At 41.3% G+C, this 17,633-nt stretch overlaps 2 protein-coding genes and 1 pseudogene across 16 annotated transcripts in view; 2 read left to right on the top strand and 1 right to left on the bottom strand.

The window, feature by feature from the left end:
- GTF3C6 (general transcription factor IIIC subunit 6) overlaps positions 1–17,633 on the top strand; it is a 1,097,326-nt gene that overhangs the window by 743,594 nt on the left and 336,099 nt on the right. The gene's annotated exons all lie outside the window — the stretch shown is intronic.
- CDK19 (cyclin dependent kinase 19) overlaps positions 1–17,633 on the bottom strand; it is a 217,127-nt gene that overhangs the window by 35,490 nt on the left and 164,004 nt on the right. The gene's annotated exons all lie outside the window — the stretch shown is intronic.
- Positions 420–7,903, top strand: LOC126952246 (phosphoethanolamine/phosphocholine phosphatase-like; annotated as a pseudogene).

Here is a 17,633-nt window from a genome sequence, read left to right as displayed (position 1 = left end):
GGAAAATGTATGTGTTTTTAACTTACTGGATTCATTTATTCAATCAACAAATGTCTTTTTAGTATCTTCTAAGGATAAAGAACCATGCCAAGCTTTAAGAGGGAAAACAAAAGCACAGTAAAAACCAAGTTCCTAACCTCCAGATGCTTACTACGTAAGTAGAAAGAAAACTAAGAAGCATTGTATAATATTAGAAGCTAGTGCCACGTATGAGTTACAGAGAAGACTGAGGTCTTGGGTTCAAGATTAAGCTGAATTACTTTAAAGATCCCTTTCAATTTGCTGATTGTTAAAAATGTTTCAATGAAAACAAAAAGCACTAAAAAAACTAATTCAAAGGAGGAAGTGATGAATTAAAGATTCCATTAAGGGAAATGTTCATTGGGAATGGAAATGGGAATGGTGTCCATTAAACGGATATGAAAATGAACAGGAACCATCATGGCACAGCAGAGGAAGGGCAAGGACACCACAAGGAGTGGAAAAAGGATATGACCAGGTATGCATAAGACACAGAAGTCTGACTTCGGCCAGGTGCAGTGGCTCACACCTGTTATCCCAGGACTTTGGGAGGCCGAGGCAGGAGGATCACCTGAGTCTAGGAGTTCAAGGCCAGCCTGGGCAAAACACAAAATAGTGAGATTCTGTTTCTACAAATAATTTTTAAAAATAGCCTAGTGTGGTGGCATGCACCTGGAATCCCAGCTACTCAGGAGGCTGAGGTGGAAAGATTGCTTGAGTCCAGGAGATTGAGGCTACCAGGGTACTACCATGAGCCATGATTACGCCACTGCACTCCAGCCTGGGTAACAGAGCAAGACCCTGTCACAAAAAAAAAAAAAAAAAAAAATTTATTCTGAAAAGGGCTCACGTTAAGAGTAGTAGGATGAACCTAGACTCTGGATAGTCTAAAATGCCAAGTGAAGTAATTGGACCATTATATTACAGTCAGTCAGTTTACAGGAGAGGAGGAGGAAGTGGAACTGGGTGTGGGGTGGTAAGAGCTCTGTCCAATGTCTTGTCAGCAGAAATGGCGAGGGAGGTATGGAGCTGAGAAGCATCTTAGAGGAGAAAATTAACAGGACTTTGTGACTGGCTTAAGTTAAAAGAGTAAGAAAAAGGGTGGTAAAGATTTTACCAAGGTTTTAAGTTTATGTGACTGGAAGAATAATGGTGCCTCTTATGGACATAGAAAAGTTGTAAGAGGAAATGGTTTAAAAATAAGGAACAATAAAGAGGAGACAACATATTGAGCTTGAAAAATGGTTAGGCATGGTAGCTCAAACCTGTAATCCCAGTACTTTGGGAAGTCGAAGCAGGAGGATCGTTTAAGCCCAGGAGTTTAAGACCAGCCTAGGCAACATGGAGAGACAAAAATTATCCAGGCATGGTGGCACATGCCTGTGGTCCCAGCTACTTGGGAGGCTGAGGTGAGAGGACTGCTTGAGCCCAGGAGGTTGAGGCTACAGTGAGTTGTGATCGTGCCATTGCACTCAAGCCTGGGCAACAAAGTGAGACCCCGTCTCAAAAAATAATAAATAAAATGAAAGAGTTTGAGAAATGTGAGATGCCTAAGTCATACTAGCCAGAGGAATGAGAAGAGGAAGATTTGGATTTGAAAGTTATTATCACTGGAGTGTGATACCTGAAAACATGAGATGAGATTGGTTCACCCTACTAGAAAGAAAAAACTATTTATCAAAGGTCCATTATGTATAAAGTGTTGTACTTCAGGCCTTTAGGAAACAACAAGAAATAAAACATGAAGTTCTTAACTTTAAGGTGCTTAAATCCAGGAGGAAAAGACAGACAGCTTTGAAGACTACAAGGCAGAGGCTGGGCACAGTGGCTCACACTTGTAATCCCAGGCACTTTGGAAGGCAGAAGCATGTGGATCACCTGAGGTCAGGAGTTCAAGACCGACCTGGTCAACATGGTGAAACCCCATTTCTACTAAAAATGCAAAAATTAGCTGGGCATGGTGGTGTGTGCCTGTAGTCCCAGCTACTCGGGAGGCTGAGGCAGGAGAATCGCTTGAACCCTGGAGGTGGATGTTGAGGTGAGCTGAGATTGCGCCACTGTACTCTAGCCTGGGCAATAGAGTAGACTCCAACAAGAAGAAAAGAAAGGAGAAGAGAGGAGGCAGAGGGCAGATTATGAAAAGTGACAATATAGAAAGAAAAACTGCATGGAATGAATGATTCGTTTCACTGAACATCAGTACAGTCTTTAGGAAGATGACTGTGGATGACTTTAAGTGAGGATAACTAAGATTTCGATAAGCATAAACAACAAAAAAAACTTTTCAGGCTCATGGAACCCCACAGGTAAGGACATAAAAACACAGACATGGCATATTAAGAGCCTATTCATATTTTGATGTGACAAGAGCAGTGAATGTTTGGTGTAGAAATGCAACTGGAAAACTATATTGGGAATAAAATACCAGATTAAGGAAATTAGAGGCCGGGCACAGTGGCTCATGCCTGTAATCCCAGCACTTTAGGAGGCCGAGGCGGGTGGATCACTTGAGATCAGGAGTTTGAGACCAGCCTGAACAACATGGTGAAACCCCATCTCTACTAAAAATATAAAAAAATTTAGCCGGGCATGGTGGTGCACACCTGTAATCCCAGCTACTTGGGAGGCTAAGGCAGGAGAATTGCTTGAACCCAGCAGGCAGAGGTTGCAGTGAGTCAAGATCATACCATTGCACTCCAGCCTGGGCAACAAGAGCAAAATTCTGTCTCAAAAATAAATAAACAAATAAATAAATAAAAATAAAAAAATTGGAATTTATTCTATAGGCAAGCCAAGACAGGACAGTGAGATAATCATATCTATATTTAGGAAGAAAGTCTGATAGCCATATGAAGGATGATTGGAAAGGATGGATGGACGACAAAATAGAGACAGAGAGACCAGTTTGAAGTGGCTAAAATAGTTTAGGGAAAAGTAAGGGCACCCTAACTTGTGAAAATGGTCATAAAGGAACATACAAAAGCATTTCAAGGTAAGGGTTCAAGACTTGGCTGGGCACGGTGGCTCATGCCTGTAATCCCAGCACTTTGGGAGGCTGAGGCGGGTAGATCATGAAGTCAGGAGTTCGAGACCAGCCTGACCGACATGGTAAAACCTCGTCTCTACTAAAAATACAAAAATTAGCCGGGCATGGTGGTGTACGCCTGTAATCCCAGTTACTCAGGAGGCTGAGGCAGGAGAATCACTTGAACCTGGGAAGCGGAGGTTGCAGTGAGCCGAGATTGCACCACTACATTCCAGCCTAGGCGACAAGAGTGAGACTCTGTCTCAAAAAAAGAAAAAAGAGTTCAAGACTTGGTATTGCCTTTTCACACCATCTTCTCAATCCTCATTCATTCAACAAATATTGTTTGATCACAAACTAAGTAACAGGCAGTGATTTAGATGCTACAGAAGCAGCAGAAAACAAAAACAGGAAAAATGTTTGCCCTCATGGAGCTTACAGTCTAGTGAGAAGAGAAAGACAATAAATAAATAAGTATACAAAGTATACAACATATCATATACTGATAAGTACCGTGGAAAAGAAAACAAAAAGCGAATACAAAAGATTGTCACATCTGTTATTATGGCTGACTAGGTGCTCTGATGGACCCTGCCCTTAACAGAATAGCTATATGCTATATAAGAAACAAACCAGGCATGGTGGTCTACACCTGGAATCCCAGTTACTCCAGAAGCTGAGGTGGGAGGATTGCCTGAGCCCAGGAGTTCGAGGCCAGGCTGGGAGAAACCCTGTCTTTGATAGGAGAGGAGGGGAGGGGGCAGGAAGGGGAAAGGAGGGGAGAGGAGGAAAAGGGAGAAGGAAAGGGGGAAGAGGGAGAGAGAGACAGCAGAGGAAAGGGAAAGGAGAGGAAAAGGAAAAGAAAGGAAATATTCCTTGAAGCATCCTGGATCGCACAAGAGATAACAAACTTTACCCTCACTCCAAATAAGGTATCCTTGTGGCTGGAGAGTTAGGGAAAGGCAAGGTAGGCCTGAGAGCAGCTGCCAGTAATGCACTGCAGCAAGGACACTGAGCCTTGGGCCAGGGCCACCAGCAAGGTAAGGAAGCTGAGCCTGCTACCCCACAATCACCAAGACCTTCAAGGGCACTAAAGGAAACCTAGATGCTACCAGTAGAAGCCAAAGCAAACCCTTTCTGGAGGAAACACTTAACAACTTAGGCCTGATGAGTAAAACATTACATTTTCCAGCTAAAAGACACAGGTATTTCCATATTGGATTAAAAACAAAATCCATGCTATTTACAAGAGGTCCACCTAAAGGTAAGAACCATAAAAGCTGAAAGTAAAAGGATGTTAAAAGATATATTAGGCAAACTGCCAAAGGAAAGCTGGGTCAACTATGGTAACATCAGACAAAATAGCTTTTAAGACAAAAACATTATTAGGATAGAACTGGAGATCATTACGTTATATGAAATAAACCAGGCACAGAAAGACAAACTTTGTATGCTCTCACTTATTTGTGGGAGCTAAAAATTAAAACAACTGGCTGGGTGAAGTGGCTCAATAAATAAAAAAGGGGTACTAAGATTTTGGGTTTATACCTAAGGTTAACTAAGATTTTGATAATCATAAACAACAACAACAAAAAAGTTTTCAGGCTCATGGAACCCTACAGGTAAGGACACAGTCACATAAATACGCAGACATGGCATATTGAGAGTTTATATATATTTTGATGTGACAAGCACAGTGAATGTTTGGTGTAGAAATGCAATTGGAAAACTATTTTGGGAATAAAATACCACATTAAAGAAATTGGAATTTATTCTATAGGCAAAGCCAAGACAGGACAGTGATCCCAGCACTTTGCAAAGCTGAGGCAGGAGGATCACTTGAACTCAGGATTTCAAGACCAGCCTGGGCAACACAGTGAGACTCCATCTCTAAAAAAAAAATTTTTTTTAATTAAAACAATTGGCCAGGCATGGTGGCTCACGCCTGTAATCCCAGCACTTTGGGAGGCCAAGGCGGGTAGATCACGAGGTCAGGAGTTTGAGATCAGCCTGGCCAACATGGTGAAACCCTGTCTCTACTAAAAATACAAAAATTAGCCAGGCATGATGGCCTGCGCCTGTAGTCCCAGCTACTCGGGAGGCTGAGGCAGGAGAATTGCTTTAACCCGGGAGGCAGAGGTTGCAGTGAGCTAAGATCAGGCCACTGCACTCCAGCCTGGGTGACAGAGCGAGACTTCATCTCAAAAAAAAAAAAAAAAAAAAAACAAAAGAAAGAAAGAAAAATTTTTAAAAATTGACTTTATGGAGACAGAGAGTAGAAATATGGTTACCAGAGGCTGGGAAGGGTAGGAGGAGCAGGAGGGAGGAGGAACTGGGGCTGTAATGGGCACAAAAAATAGAAAGAATAAATAAGTAGTAGTATTTGATAGCACAACAGGGTGACTACAGTCAATACTAATTAAATTGTACTTTTAAAGATACCTAAAAGAGTAGAATTGGATTGTTTGTAACACAAAGGATAAATGCTTGAGGTGATGGATACCCCATTTACCCTCTTGTGATTATTACACATTGCATGCCTTTATCAAAATATCTCATGTAACCCATAAATATACACATCTACTATACACCCAGTCCCTCGCGGGCTGGGACCTCCGCGCACTCCCTTCCCCCAAGAATGGAACAGAAAGCCATGATGTTTCTAAGCAGAACCAGCGAAACCCAAGCCCCTCCTTCCTCTGGTGTTTTACAACTACAAAGGAGGTGAAGGGGGGTGGGGGGCAGGGGAAGATAAAGGGTAGAAATCTACTATGTGCCTGTAAAAATTTAAAAATTTCAAAAAAAAAAAAAAAAAAAAAAAGGCTAGAGATGGTCACTATATAAGGATACAAAGTTCAATTCACCCACCAAGAAGAGGCATTAAATCCTAAACCTGTTACGTACTTAAAAAATATAATGTGGGCCGGGCGCGGTGGCTCAAGCCTGTAATCCCAGCACTTTGGGAGGCCAAGACGGGTAGATCACGAGGTCAGGAGATCGAGACCATCCTGGCTAACACGGTGAAACCCCGTCTTTACTAAAAAAATACAAAAAACTAGCCGGGCAAGGCGGCGGGCGCCTCTAGTCCCAGCTACTCGGGAGGCTGAGGCAGGAGAAGGGCGTGAACCCGGGAGGCGGAGCTTGCAGTGAGCAGAGATCGGGCCACTGCACTCCAGCCTGGGCCACAGAGCGAGACTCCGTCTCAAAATAATAATAATAATAATAATGTGAAGCAAAAATTAATATAACTTCAGGGAGTAAAAAGGCCAATGATAACATACTTTTCTCAATTATTCATATGTCAGACAAAAGATTAGTAAAATACAGACTATCCAAAGGACACAATTAACTAGGATGACCTAGAGAGCATATATACAACTTTCTACCCAATAATTAGAGAGTACACATTTTTCTCAAGCACACATGGAACATTTACAAATACTGATCATATACTAGCAGCTCTCAAGAAATTTCAAGAATTTTTTTTTATCAAACAGACGATGTTCTCAGACCACAATACAATTAAGGTGAAAGTCAATTACAAAACTATAAATGTAAAACTCTATATATTTGAAAATTTTTAAATATTTCTAAATTATTCAGAGTAAAAGGAGAAACCATAAAAAGTTTAAAATGCTCAGAACTGAAATAATGAAAATACTATCTACCAAAACTTTGTAGAAGGCATCTAATACAGTACTTACAAGGAAAATGTATAGCCTTAAATATTTATGTTAGTAAGAGAGAAAGGCTGAGAATAATAAGTTATGTGCTCAAGAAGTTTAAAAAATAGAGAAAGAGAGAAAAGTTCAACAGAATAAACCAAAAGAAAGTAGAAGTAGAAAGATAAAGGGTAGGATTGCGGGGAGGCGGCGGCAAGTGAGGGGTCGGTTCAGACGCACATCGTCCGTGGTCCCTCGGTACTGGAGGGACTCGTGAGCCAGAGCCCAGAAATCCGGGGGTGGATAAGACACTGCGTCCCCTCCAATTCCCGAACTCTTGACGATGGTTGGAGGCCAACAGAGTCCCTACAGGTGGTGCCCACGGTGATGCATGGACACTGAGCAGCTGTTTTCCCGTTTCTGGCCTCCGGTGTCTATCTAGGGACCGCGGGATGGCTGCGCGTGGCGGGCCGCGCTTCCTCCTGACCTTCGACTTCGACGAGACTACCGTGGACAAAAACAGTGACGACTCAATCGTGCGAACCGTGCCAGGCCAGCAGCTGCAGGACAGCCTGCGAGCCACCTACCGCGATGAGCTTCTACGAGTACTTGCAGCGTGTCTTCAAGTACCTGGGCAAGCAAGGTGCGCGGTCGCGGGACCTGCGCGCCATCTACGAAGCCATCCCTTTGTCGCCAGGCATGGGCGACCGCTGTAGTTTGTGGCTAAGCAGGGCACCTGCTTCGAAGTGATTCTCATCTCTGATGCCAACACCTTTGGCATGGAGAGCGCGCTGCGCGCCACCGGCCACCACAGCCTGTTCCGCCGCATCCTCGGCAACTAGTCGGGGTCTGACCCGCGGGGACAACTGGCTCTGCGGCCGTTCCACACACACAGTTGCGCGCGCTGCCCCGCCAACATGTGCAAGCACAAGGTGCTCAGCGACTACCTGCGTGAGCGGGCCCACGACGGCGTGCACTTCGAGCGCCTCTTCCACAGGAGCGACAGCGCCAACGACTTCTGCCCCATGGGGCTGCTAGCGGGCGGCGACGTGGCCTTCCCGCGCCGCGGCGACCCATGCACCGCCTCATCCAGGAAGCCCAAAAGGCGGAGCCCAGCTGGTTCCGTGCCAGCGTGGTGCCCTGGGAAACCGACGTGCGCCTCCACCTGTCACTGAAGGTGCTGAAGTCGTGCTGAGTACGGCCGCCTGCAGGGGGGCACCCGGGCCAACCGCGGAGGGGGCGGGGAGCGGGGATTCGGGAAAGACAAAGTTAGTTTTACTACTCCCTTTTCCCTTTGGCTTTGCTATATACCCCTCTGGGAATTTCTGGAAACTCGTCCATTTCTGGGCTTAGGGACAGGGGCTCAGAGCCGTCCCTATCGATGCAGTTAACCCACCTCGGCTGCCTCTCCCGTTCCACTGCGCATAGGTGAGTTCTGGCGTCTGACCCATCGCAGGGTGGCGCGCAAACCTTGGAAGGCAGCAGTGTTTCCTGGTCCTCTCAAGTGGTAAGAAGAGCTCCCTGGCAGGTGAGAGAAGGAAAATCTCCCGCCGCTGTAACTGTTGCCTCGGTCCGTGTGACCGCCACCCTCCAGTCTTCTAGGGGGAACCCAGGATCCTGAAATTCTCGTGGCCGCAAGGACTCCCCACAGAGACAGAGGAAGGTCTCCGCCTATGGCCCCAGGCCTTCACGATCTTGCTTCACCCACCGCGACCCCACACTATTTCTGTGTTGTCTACACCCTCTTGCCTCCCTACCCCTGCACTCCCCTCTAAGACCCCCAAAGGAAAAGCCAGAGGGAACAATCGCCCCCTGGTGGTGACACGAGGTAGCGCACCGTCCGGCTCGGGTCTGGCTGGCCAGTAACCTCGAAGCGTGCGACGGCGTCTCTCTCCTTGCACCCCAGCCTCGTCTATTCAGCAAGAGACCAGGGACATCACCAAAGTCGCCCTCGTGGGCTGGGACCTCCGCGCACTCCTTCCCCCCAACAATGGAATATAAAGCCATGATGTTTCTAAGCAGAACCAGCGAAACCCAAGCCCCTCCTTCCTCTGGTGTTTTAGAACTACAAAGGAGGTGAAGAGGGGCGGGGACGGGGCGGGGCGGGGGGAAGATAAAAGGGAGAAATCCATGAACCAGAGAGAGTTACGAAGCCTTTGGGACAACTGGAGCAAGAAGAGAAAAAGTGCAAATAAACCATATTAGATCCAGTAGAGAATAGAAAAATTTAAAAATCCCATGAATAACTTTATTAATTTGAAAATGTAAATAAAGTCAAAAATGTAACCTACAAATTGATTCACAATGAATTACAAAAACTGAAGAAACTAAGAAATGCTAAATAAACTAAAACTGTAGTTAAAAATCTTTCTGAGAACACCAACCACAGATGATTTTAAAGGCAAGTTCTCAAAATTTTCAACAAACGGATTGTTTCAATGTGATTCAAACACTGTCACATAACAGAAAAAGATGAAATGCTCCAAACATACTCTAGAAGGTCAATATAATGTTGGTAGCAAAACCAAAGAATGAAAAAGAAAAACTTCAGGCCAACCTTACTCATGCATATAGCTGTAAAAATATTTAACAAAATATTAGTAAACGAAATCCATCCAAATGGCTTAATATGAGAAAATCTATGTAAGTTTATCACCATATGAACAGACTAAAGAAGAAAATGATAAAATCATCTTGATAGATGCTTGGGGGAAAAAAACAGGTGATAGAATTTAACACCCATTCATGATAAATTTTCAGCAAGTTAGGCTAGAAAAAATCTACCTTAACCTGACAACAGGCACACACCAAAAAATTAAGAAGGAAACATTAGAAGCATTTCCTTTAAAATCAGAAATAATACAAGAATGCCTACCATCACCACTTCTAAAATCAACATTGTAATATAAACCTGGTACTATAAAACAATAATTAAAGGCATATAGACTGCAGAAACAAAAGTATTGTTATTTGCAGATGCTATAATTATCTACATAGAAAACCGAAGTATTTACAGACAAATTGTTGGCAATAGTAACAGAGCTTAGCAAGCTGTCTGGCTAACTGAATAAAATGAAAGAGTCAATTGTATTTCTATATACCAGGAAAAAAAGAGCTAGGGAATATAATTTTTCAAAGGTAACACTTCTATAGCAAGAAAAACCATACAATGCCTAGGAATAAATATATCAAAGAATGTACAAGACTGGTATGCAGAACACCATGGAACCTTATCTTTTTATTTTGAGACGGAGTCTTGCTGTCGCCCAGGCTAGAGTGCAGTGGCGTTATCTTGGCTGACTGCAACCTCTGCCTTCCAGGTTCAAGCGATTCTCCTGCCTCAGCCTTCTGAGTAGCTGGGATTACAGGCGCATGCCACCACATCTGGCTAATTTTTGTATTTTTAGTAGAGATGGGGTTTCACCATGTTGGTCAGGCTGGTCTTGAACTCCTAACCTCGTGATCCCCTTGGCCTCTCAAAGTGCTGTGATTACATGCGTGGGCCTCCGTGCCTGGCCGAAACCTAATCTTAAATGACATTTTAAAAGTCTTAAATAAATTAACCCATGTATATAGATAAGAAGATTCAATACAGAAAAAAAAAAAAAATCGATTGTCCCCATACTTATCTGTAAATTCCATTTATAGTAATTTCAATCAAAATCCCATCAGGGATTTTGCTCCTATGGAACAAATTGATCAGTGGGATAGAGCGGAGACCCTCAATGGAATCATGATACCAAGAGAAGGGAAACCTGAGATCAGCAGAGAAAGGAGGATCTGTTCAATAAATGGTGTTGGTACAAGTAATTCAAATGTGGAAAAAAATCAATTAAATGAATCTTCACTTCATACCATAAACACATCAATTTTAGGCAGATGTGAAAAGCAAAACTTTAAAACTTCTGGAGAAAAATATAGAACATCTTTTTGATCCTAAGTTAGGGAAGAATTTCTTAAACAAGATACAAAAAAAACCCCTAATCATAAAAGAAAAGACCGATAAATTTGGCTATATTAAAATAACTTCCAATTATCAAAAGATAAAGCGAATAAATGACAAAGCACAAACTGGCAGAAATATACACAACACATATAAGCAACAAAGATTCAGTATCCAAAATAAAGAACTCCTACAAGTCAATATGAAAAATGACAAAATAGAAAAACGGGTAAAATGTCTGAACAGGCCTTTAACTAAAGCACAGACAGGTTTAACCAATACACATATAAAAAGATGTTCAACCTCATCAATAATGAGGGAAATATAAATTAAGATCGCAATGAGATACCATTTTATACCTACTAGATGGGTTCAAAATTTAGAGTACTGAATAGGAAGCAGGTCAGTCAGAATTCCAGTACATAGCTAGTGGCAGAATAGTTGTTGGTACAACTTCTTTGGAAAACAATTTGGCATGACCTTGCAAAAGGAACAACTGTATATAGCCTTGGAATCAGTAATGTCATTTTTTAAAATGCCAGATTGTAATTTTTTTTAAAACTGTGGTAGAGTCACACAATGAATTTTAATATAGCAATAAAAAAATCACTGAATTACAAATAAATGTAAAAACATGTTCAAATCTTAGAAGCATTTTGTTGGGTTAAAAAAAAGCAAGATTTAAGACTATATAGAACAGGATGCCATTTCATAAAGCTTAAAACCAGACAAAGCTAAAGAATATACTGTTTAGACACTTATAAAAATGTGATAGCTCTTTAAGTAGAAGACAGTAATAGATTCAAAATCCAAGATATATGTTACCTCTTCAGAGGAGGCAGGATAGAATGGGGGAAACATAAACATAAGCTTGCTACTGGTAACCTTCCACTTACTGGGTAAAGTGACAGGTTCTCAACAGTTTACTGTATTTTTATGCTTTGTAACATCCATAAATATTCCAAATATTCTTGTATATGTATCATATAATAAGAAGATAACAGAGACAAAAAATAAAGCAAGGCATGGAGACAGGCATTGTTGGGAGTAGGTTGGGAGGGTATAATCGTCAGCATTATTTAAGCATTATTTTAGATTCTTCAGAGAAAGCCTCTTTGAGAAGGTAACATTTGGAATAAGACCTGAGTCAGCTGGGTGTCTAAGGGAAGGACAGTCCTGGCAGAGCGAGGAGCAAGCTGGAAGGTCCGAAGCAAAAGAGGGGATACCTGGTGAACTGGAGACAAGACTAAGAAGAATAGGAGGGGTCAGGAAAAATAGAGCGATACAGAGATGGTAATTATAAAGAGAGGAAACCCAAGGAAGGGCTTGCTTGCTGTTTCAAATGGTTCTGTTTTCATCCAAGTCATTTTAGTACCAGAATTGGGCAGGTTCTTGAGCACCTTCTGGCCTTTGCTTTGGCAGTTGAGGAGGACTGCTACTGCTACAAGGTTTGCAGGAGGGCAAGGGCAAGGGCAAGGGCAAGGTCATGGTGTCGAGAGCAGTTAGGAAAAACCTGGGTGAGCTAACAGACTGGCTAATGAGAGAAAGAGCAAAGAGGTCAATGTGAGAAGAGGAGAGTAAGGACCAGAAATTGAGAGGTCAGGCAAAGGGTTGGGAGGGGGGTTGTCAGCTATACAGAATCACACAACTTGGAGAGACTTCGGGTTTTACATGACTAGGATTAGCATCACTTGTTATATTATCTTGTCTTCCCCATAATTTTTAAACAGTTGAAATAGATGTACTATCTATCCGTCTATCATCTCTCTCTCTCTCTCTCCCCCTCTCTCTCTCTCTCTATCTTTCCTTCTGCCCAATTTCTGATGGCAGATGATTTGAAGAGATTATCACTTCTAGTACACTAAATATTTCTATAATGTTTGATTTTGTCTATTTTGGTATTGCTTATAATTAGAGAAATGGCATTTTAAAACATATAATAAAAATAGGCCAGGCACGATGGCACAAGTCTGTAATCCCAGTACTATGGGAGGCCGAGAAGGGCAGATCGCTTGTGCTCAGGAGTTTGAAACCAGCCTGGGCAACATGGCGAAAACCCTATCTCTAAAAAAAATACACGCGTATTCCTGGATTTGGTTTACTAGTATTTTGTTTAATATTTTTACAACTACACTCACAGGTGAGGTTGGCCTGAAATTTTTCTTTTTCATACTTTGTCTGGTTTTGCTATCAAGATTATACTGGCTTTCTAGAATATGTTTGGAGCATTCCCCCTTTCTCTATTATTTGACAATGTTTGAATAATATCAAAACAATCAGTTGAAAATTTTGAGAACCTGCCTCTAAGATCATCTGGGGTTGATGTTTTCTCAGAAAGATTTTTAACTACAGTTTTAGTTTATTTAGCATTTCTTAGCTTCTTCAGTCTAAGAAAGAAATAATAAATAAATAAAAGAAGGAAGCAAAAGAGAATAAAGGGAGGTTGGAGGAACAAGAGTCAGTGAAAGATTCTGTGAAGGGAGAATTGCTTGAACCTGGGACGTGGAGGTTGCAGTGAGCTGAGATCACGCCACTGCACTCCAGCCTGGGCAACAGAGCGAGATCCTGTCTCAAAAAACAAACAAACAAACAACAACAACAACAAAAAACAAATAAAGAAAAAAAAGAGAAAGATCCTGTGAAGGAACATCAAAGGTAAGAAAACCAAAAACATAAAAAATAAAATAAATAAGATAAAAAAGAAAAAAAAGGTAAGAAAATCTAGACAGCACAGGGTTCTCGAAGCTAAGAGAACCTAAAAAGGAAGAAGTAGCCATCAGGTGCAACATAATGAAAGCTGAGAAGAGGCCTTTGGAATGAACAACTGGGTCATAAGTGATTCCGAAAAATAATTTCTGTGCATTTACAGAAGTCAGACACAGTAAATGAGATCCAAATAAACGGGGAAAAGGTAAAGGAAGATTTAGAGGACACTTTTGAAAGCCTTAATGAGAATGGGATCTCTGGGGGACATAACAATTTTTTTAATTGTAAAATGATCAAATAAGCTATCTTTTTTTAAATTATTTTTCATTCCTTAAGTTTGAGCTTAAACCCTTTAAAAATAAAGATAGTGAGATAAAAACACTATGAAGTATGAGATCTGAGAGCAAAAATTGCTTCATGTAAGAAATGAACATAGATTATAAGCTGCTGAATGCAAGTAGTACAGGAGGTGGTTTTAGATCACTCAGCTATCTCTTGATAGAAGTTCTTACAGTCACTCTATGTCGAAACAGAGAATATGAGTAACACAATGGAATAAAGACACAAAGAGAGAGAAAAGAGGAATATCTCTTTTCTAGTATTGAAGTTAGTAGAGAATACCTTTGATTTAACATACTTGAAGCCTATGGAAGCTCTAAGTGTGGACTCTCCATGTAAAGTCTGAGATGAGGGCAGAGGCAGTGACATCATTTAGGGGAGTAGTAGCTTATGAGCTCTTTTGTAGTTTGAGAACCGAACCTAGAGCTTGGGCAGTAACCACAGAGAAGGGCTCCTGTAGTCAAGTTAAGACCTGGAATTGCAGAGGGAAGTCATTTTTAAATGTGCATTTCTTTACTGGGATTGCCTGTTCCCTTTAGAACAAGTAAATAAATGTTAAGGTCTCAAGATACTTGATGTTTCAAAATATGAAACTTGATGTTTTAAAATACAAATGAACAAATAATCACCATCAAAGTGTGTTTAATTTTTCAAAGAATTTTCATATCCATCATTTCATCTTTCTTAATGGAAATATTCAAGGGTATACAAGGCTATGGGTCAAGTCTCAGGCAACTCCATCCAATCCTCAAGATTCTATACTAAGTTGTGTTTGCAGATGTTATGCTTAATTTTCAAAAGACTAACAGTGATTAATTTTAGTGAAAGTACACATTTTTTTTTTTTAAAAAGAAAGAAAACTACAGTTCATGCATACACACCTTCACCCACACAAAAAACCTAAAAGGATGAAGAAAGGATACCAAAATTGTTCTGACCTAGTTACATCCCAATTAACACAGACTATGCTTTACTAAAACTCCTCTTCTTACTGTGAACACAAAATGCCAGCTGTGAAAGAAAGTGATACTGCTGGGTTTGCACACTTTGGTTACCATAGAAACAGTAGAAATGGCAAGAGTTGGATGCCTCACATTTAAGTTATTGGCAATAAAATCAGATAGAGAAACCAATGCCCAGGGTTCATTTTAGTTAAATTGTATTTTAAAGGCAAAAGTCAGGGAAATAATGTGGTAAGTAACATGATTACTCAGAAGCTATTCCCGAAATGTCTGCATTTTAGCAGAATTTAGTTAATGCTTGAATTTATATTCATTATACTTTACATGTACTTCAGATTTGCTTTTTCCTTCTATAGAATCAATTTTTTCACAGGGTTAAATATATTTCAGTTAATTGGCACATTATGAGTAGCACAGCCTAAAGATATACAATCTTTCTACTACACTTGCTTTCTCCCACCCCAGGACATTTGGGACAAAAATATGAAACTCATAATATGACTCTTATCAGTACCAATAAAGAGAGAAAAAGACAAACACAATTGTCTACAATCCTGAATAATAGGAACAGAGACAATCAGAATATCAATCGGACTAGTTTCTGAAACAATGAACACTGCAGGCTTGATATTAATGGCTACAACCATATTTTTATTTAAATATTGTTAGTGGTGACACAACTTTCCTCACATTTGATACAAACGTACATTCCCAGGAAAAAACCCTCAGTTCATGCTCCTTTCTTTACACTGTTCTTCATTGTTTGCCCTGAACAAATAAGATTCTGCACTGTAACAAATAGGGCAAAGAATTACCTAAAAGTAAAATCTATGCCTGTTTCTTCTTTTTTTCTTAAGCAAACAGTTATTGGCTAATAGCATTAGTCTATCATAACTGCTTACCCCTTAAAACAACTTCATTGATTAGACAGTAGGTGATTTAAAATATAGAGAATCTGATCATTGTGATTGCAACTTCCTAGAGGGCAGGGAGAATCATTCTGTCACAACTTTATATGTCTGCCAAGAACTAGGTACACACTGTGTTTAATACATATTTGTGGAATGAGTAAACAATTAAGTGAATGCGCTAAATTGCCAATGGTTTGTACTCATAATCTATCCAGCTATGGGGTAAGGTATGAGTGTCCTCTGACAGGCAAGTTCCCAATTTGAAAAGAAGATGGCTGCGTGCAGTGGCTCGTGCCTGTAATCCCAGAACTTTGGGAGGCCAAGGCGGGCAGATCACCTGAGTTCAGGAGTTCGAGACCAGCCTGACCAACATGGAGAAACCCCGCCTCTATTAAAAATACAAAAAAGTAGCCGTGCGTGGTGGTGCATGCCTGTAATCCCAGTCACACGGGAAGCTAAGGCAGGAGAATCGCTTTAACCTGGGAGGTGTAGGTTATGGTGAGCCAAGATCACGCCATTGCTTTCCACCCTGGGCAATAAGAGCAAAACTCTGTCTCGAAAAAAAAAAAAAGAAAGAAAGAAAAAAGAAAAGAAGTTGAAGGAAACTAGAATAAATACCTCAAAACATGCCAAGCTCACTTTGAATGAAGGTTTTTAAAAGTTATTATTTTACTTTATTCTGGGGTTTCAAAAATCCTCTATAGGCTGGACGCGGTGGTTCACACCTGTAATCCCAGCACTTTGGGAGGCCGAGGTGGGTGGATCATGAAGTCAGGAGTTCAAGACCAGCTTGGCCAACATAGTAAAACCCTGTCTCCACCAAAAATACAAAAGTCAGTCGGGCATGCGCCTGTAGTCCTAGCTACTTGGGAGGTTGAGGCAGGAGAATCGCTTGAACCCAGGAGGCGGAGGTTGTGGTGAGCCGAGTTTGTGCCACTGCACTCCAGCCTGGGCAATAGAGCAAGACTCTGTCTCAAAATAAATAAATAAATAAAATAAAAATCCTCTATATGCTAATGGCCCCCAAATCTACACCTCTAGGTCTCTAACCTTCCATATATCTTAGAGATATGTTGACTGCATGTTGACCATCACCACAGTCACCTCAAACTCAACTTGTCCAAACTAGATTTTTACTTTTCCCTGTCAAAACTGCCTCTTTTTTTGGTTAATCCTTTCTCAGTCACAAAGTCAACAACAGCAGAAGTCTGAACTTGCACTGACGCTCTCTTTTCTCTCTCAAATCTAACCAATCCTCAGATCTGACTACTTACATCGTACATTTTTGTCGACTATCTCCCCTCCTCTCAATTCGGATCACCTCTGTCATAGTTCAGGCCTTCTTTATTTCCCCACCAGCTGACTTCAACCACCTGATAAGGCTGCTATCCCTAAGTCCTCAAACCGACTCTCCATAGCCCTGTCTGAGTGGTCTATCTTTAACAAAAACCCGACCAGCTCCGGAAACTGGACACAGGAAAAATCCACACTTCTAAATATGACAACTAAGATCCACCATAATCTGGTTCTCTTTCTCCTGCCTCTTCTTTTACTACTTCTTGCCTTGCCCCAGTAATATAAAGTGCTTGTACTTCCTTCTCTATGCCCTTATTCATACTCCTCTGCCTGGGATGCTCCCCCGACCCGCCTCTCTTCACCTTACCAATTTCTATGAATCCTTTCCTATTCAGCTCAGTATGAATCGTCCAAGGTACTCAGTACCTTATGCTTAGCTGATCCTTGCATGTACCTCATAATTTCTTTTGTAAACCTTGTTGCTTTATGATTATGTTTGTTGAATCTTCCCCACCATGTACTCATTGGGGAAAGGGATTGTATTTATTAACTCTGTATTCCCAGTCCCCAGCATAGTGTCTGGTACATGTTAAGAAGCCAAATATGTTTGTAATGCAAATATTCTAAGTCTGTAAACCAGTACTTCCCCCAACAGAAATCCAGTTATAAATACATGGTTAAAATAACAATTAGGTTCCATAATTACATTAGTGTCATAACTTTAGGTACACTGTAGGCTAAATAGGTCTTTCTATTCAGAGACTCTAA

This window comes from Macaca thibetana, chromosome 4 (genome assembly GCF_024542745.1).
Source record: "Macaca thibetana thibetana isolate TM-01 chromosome 4, ASM2454274v1, whole genome shotgun sequence".
NCBI classification, from domain to species: Eukaryota; Metazoa; Chordata; class Mammalia; order Primates; family Cercopithecidae; genus Macaca; species Macaca thibetana.
This window is presented reverse-complemented; position numbering and strand designations above follow the sequence as displayed.